Source organism: Gossypium hirsutum, chromosome D03 (assembly GCF_007990345.1).
Source record: "Gossypium hirsutum isolate 1008001.06 chromosome D03, Gossypium_hirsutum_v2.1, whole genome shotgun sequence".
Lineage (NCBI taxonomy): Eukaryota > Viridiplantae > Streptophyta > Magnoliopsida > Malvales > Malvaceae > Gossypium > Gossypium hirsutum.
In genome coordinates, this window is record NC_053439.1 from 48970672 (window position 1) to 48975729 (window position 5058).

Genomic DNA, 5058 nt, shown 5'->3' on the forward strand with positions numbered 1-5058 from the left:
AAATGCTCATCCAATAATTAACATTATAACTTTTGTTTGTCAAAATATTTCAATCTAGTATGTTAATTTTCTGTCAACCGCATACCGTATCATATAAAGTTAGCGTAATCAACATGTCATATTAATGAACTTTGATAGAAAATATTAACGACTAAAACTTTTACATTGAAAAAGGTAAGAGAAATTAATTTTTTATTTTTTAAAATATAGGGACTAAATTTCAAACTTTATCAAAAGACAGGGACTAACAATACATTTTAACCTAAAATTTAACTTTTTGGATTGTTACGAATAACAAAAAGCTAAAATGAATAAGTTAAAACATCTACTGATGCTGTGGACCGTAGTTTGGCAAGAAGAGTGTCAATATAAGTAGGCCATATTTTATTCTTCACTTACATATATATATATATATATGTGTGTGTGAATGAAGTTTTTTAGATTTCACGAGAAAGATTAATTATCGATAAATATTCTATAAAAATGTAATATTAAATTAATTCGAAAATTTATGAAACTGGTAAATATAATTATTTTTAAAAATATTAATGGCAGAAAATTATGATACAGTGTATAACTATTCAAGTGGATCCCTCACCTCTCTCTCTGTATATCTTTTGAGCTCTCTGGGATATTTCTTTGATTTTGTTGATGAAAAAGATTGGGTCAGAAGAGAAAGCAATGGAGGAGGAACATAGCCTTAAACAGGTATTTTCCAGCTTCTTTGTTTCACCTTTGAATCTTCTATTATAATCTACGTTCCATTTTCTTTTTTAGTGTTTTGGTTGATAGCTACTGTTTCTGAATTTAGTTTCATACTTTCATTCCAAAGGTTTTTTTGAGACCTTGCAGAGAAATTTTCATGGCCAACTTCAGTTATGGTTTGATTTTTTTTCTTTTGTTCTTTTCATTTTTGAATTTCATTTTCTTCTTGGGGTTGATCATTGTGCAACTTATGTTACTTGGACTCGGGTTTAAGCTTTCTAAGTTCTTTCCAGAAATTCTTGGAGTTCATATTTCTATATCTGTATGTCGGATATGAGTGTAGTAACCTGAATTTGAACCTGACACATTTGACCATAAATGTCAACAACCCGAATGTGAGACTAACCCGGATCTGGAACTGATCGAAACTCAGAGCTAGTCTATATGCCAATTGCAGCCAGAGGATTCCTCGAACCCCTTCTTGAATTAGAATCTGCTGTACTTTTGTGTGTGTGTATGTATGTATGTATATATGTATGTATGTATGTATGTATGTATATTAGAGCTTCTTTCTTGTAAGAAATTTCTTTTGATTGATGCACTTTAAAGAAATAAGGTTAGCTGGTCTTATAGTTACTATCAAGTGCAGTCTTCTTTTTATGTTTCCTTGCATGATGATGATTTGTTTTTCAGGTTGAAGATTCATTAGAAATAACCGAGGAAACAGCTTGTGTTCATAATCGAAGGAGAAGCGGTCTCGTTCTAGAGATACCCTCAAGAACTTTGGAAGAACCCTTTCAAGAATCCGTGGCAATAAAGATTCCCCCAACACCTAGTTTGACTCCCAGGAGAGTGAATTTTTTCTTGACACCTAGTCCGTCCGATGCGAGAATTACGGGATCCTCGGGTCCTTCCTCGTCGAGAGGCAAGTCGTCCTTGAAGAGTCTTTTACCAAAAGTAAGCTTTAAGCATAGAAATCCTAACTCAGACATCGAAAAGGCCGCAAACTTTGAACCCGAATCTTCTTCTAGTTCACAAAGGGAGAAACCTGTCATTGCAAGTACATTGTCGCTTACAAAGATATTTACTCCTCAGATGAAAAGGACATCCTCGATGCCTGTAACTCGTATTGCACATTTGAACTCAGAGTCTGCAATCACTGGAAGCCTAAGTGTTTCTAATGCAAGTTTTGTGATATTTTGTCATGATTTATGTTGAATGAATAGCGTATGAAACTGCAGGTATTAATGTGAAGTAGAACTTTTCCTTGCAGAGAAAGGGAAGCATGTGGCAGTTTTCTCGCTCACTTTCACTTCCTCTCAACCGCAAAGAAGGAAACTTAAGGAGAATGGATTCATTTTTTCGTGTGGTTCCCTCAATTCCACGAGTAAAGGATGGAGAAATAAACTCGAATGCTTCGGTGGGACCTGATGCTGGTATCTCTTCATCTTTGTCTATGCATTTAAGCATATGTATACATAAGTTCAAGTTTGCAAACTTGCCTCCGGTCATCATTCTATTAGTACGATAGGTTTTACTTTACTCGTAACTATCGTACCAGCTGATGTCTTAACAGCATCTCATTATTCAGAAAACAGTGATCTTGATGGTGAGGACATACCCGAAGAAGAGGCAGTTTGCCGAATTTGTCTGGTTGAACTATGTGAAGGAGGTGAAACGCTTAAGATGGAATGCAGCTGCAGAGGCGAACTCGCTTTGGCCCACAAAGACTGTGCTGTGAAATGGTTTACCATCAAAGGGAACAAGAACTGTGATGTGTGTAGGTCCAGAACCTACCCGTCACTCTTCTACGAATCCAAAGTACTCGACCTCAAAATGTTGGAGCTGCTATTCCTGGATACAGGTAAATAATCAATTTGTTACCGACTCATTAGCTTTTCTCCTCATCGATGGCCTTATATATATACATATACCTCTAGACTCTAGTACATATGTCTCGACCATTGATTGGATCATTCGTTGGAAGTTATTTTCGGTGCTGGTAAAGAGATGCAATACACATGAATTATATCACATCTAGTATGTTATGCACTTCTTCATCGTAAATTTTGAAACGAGGAAGGGTGTTTTACGAATTTGCTTCGTCCCTCGCCTGTTCCATTGTTGCAGTGTATTTCTATATTTTCTTATTCTTCTTTATCGTGAGCTCAATAAGTGACAAAGAGGAAAGTAACAATTTCAGTTAGATGTTTGCAGGGTTTGGCATGAGGTCCCTATTCTTGTTTTCCTCAGCATGCTTTCATATTTTTGTTTCCTTGAGCAGCTTCTGGTAGGATAAGCAGTTTCTCATTTGTATATTTCCCCAGTTTCACTACTTTTTACTGTCGATATATTATTCGTTCGCCTGCAGATTGTTAAAATGGGCATAGGTGCAATTGCTATATCTCTTCCATTCGCCTGTGTGATAGGCCTCCTTTCATCCATGACTTCATCAACAATGGGTAGGCTCGCAAACATACTTGAGCTATAAGTTACTATTGCCAATGTCCGGTTAACATGTTTTTGTGTCCGGCCACCCGAAACAGAATATGATCACCGCCAATTGGTCTAAGTTTTTGTTTATAACACTCTCATTTCATGTTTCACCGTTGTATTTTGTAGGTTAGAAGTTAGATTCTAACTTAACACACATACATGCTTGCACACAATGCTGACACTTGAGGTCAATCAGGAAGCCATAGTAGACTAGGCTGGGAAACGTGGGTATACCATTGACTGTCAAAACTCTGAATTTTATAGGAAGTTCAAAAGTTGATAAGAAATTCCGGTACACTGTTCTCTTAAGATTTTCTGACTTAAAGCTACTCGAATCTTTGTATTCAGCTACACGAAGATTTGTCTGGATTTACGCATCGATTCAATTTGTTTTGGTGGTCATCTTTGCTCATATATTTTATTCGCAGGTAAGTGCCTATCTTGTATTAAAGGACATTCCTCTTTCCGGAATATCAATGAAATGGTTTCCGGAATGTCACCTTTTATGGGTGGCTGCATGAATGAAATGAGTTAAGCTTCGGGTTCAATGCAATGGTGATTAGACCGCATACTCTTGGCTCTAAGCTTCCTTCTTGCACCCAAAATGGGACATTCTAAACATGGTTGATTCGTAAAGCCATTTCATTCATAATGTTCTGCGGCATGCAGGTGAAGGTACAAGCAATACTATCAATTCTCCTCGCAACGTTTTCCGGGTTTGGTGTCACAATGAGTGGGAGTTCCATCATCGTTGAGATCCAACGATGTAGAAGAAGATGGCAGCGGGCTAGGTTAGAGCAGCAACAGCATAGTCCACAAGTGATAACTCGAGCTCCGGTCCAATCCCCTAGAGCTGTTAATTCGCCTCGGACGGATCCTAATAACGTAAACCGGCAAAATACAGAAACTGTTCGGTGGGAGCTCAATTGATCGCAGGTTCTCCAACACTACATTACGAAATTTATCCAGATTTCATTTAGGCCAAAATGGAAAGGGGTATATAATGAAATACATGGTTGCAATTTTTCTTTGTTTTATTGCGGTTTCTTGTTTCCCAAGGCTGTAAAATGCATTTTTTTAGGGTTTAGATGGTGAAGAAGCAAAGGAAAAATTAGGGTTGAAGTACACTTGTTTAATGGTCGAGAAATTAAATTTGCTCGGGTTAGAATGTCTAATTTGGGTTTACATAAATTTTTTTCCCCTAAATATATTGGGAGGTAAGATAAGATTTGTATGAGATATTATTTACTAATTAAATTTTAATTTTTAAAATAAAAAAATGAAAATTGCAATATAAAAAAGTAAACCCCAAATTATGTTATTAATCTATGTTTTCTAATTGATAAATTTTAGTACTTATACAGTCGGTCCTATCTATAACTGTCACTCTCTATATTTCATTATAATAATTTCGTTTGTTAGAATTGATTTTTTTTAATGAGGAAAAGACCATTAAACTTTAAACTATGTTTATAATATCAAAAAACCAACTAGCCTTATCACTATTAAATACTTCAAGAATTTCCTCCGAAACTGTTGTTAACACATTAACACCTTCCATATTCGCTGAAGCCATTTTAGCAATCCTGTCAGCAACTTGATTAGCTTCCCTCAAGGCATGGCTTACCATCCAATAAAAACCACTCTGTTTTTGCATTACCAATGCAGAGATTGGATTTGAAGATATTCCCTTTTTATTGTTTGGACTACCTCAAGATTATCAGTGTGGATCAAAATTTTGTCTAACTCCCTTTCTTTTAAAAGAGTTAGGCCATCCAAAATGCCTCATAACTCGGCATTAAAGACTGAACATTCTCCCAATGAGTGATTGTAACAACCCGATAGTCACGGGTGTTG

The 5058-nt window shown here is 36.2% G+C and overlaps 1 pseudogene; it reads left to right on the forward strand.

Moving 5' to 3' along the window:
- The first annotated feature begins 451 nt into the window (after positions 1-451).
- LOC121203445 (uncharacterized) lies at positions 452-4481 on the forward strand (annotated as a pseudogene).
- The last annotated feature ends 577 nt before the right edge of the window (positions 4482-5058 follow it).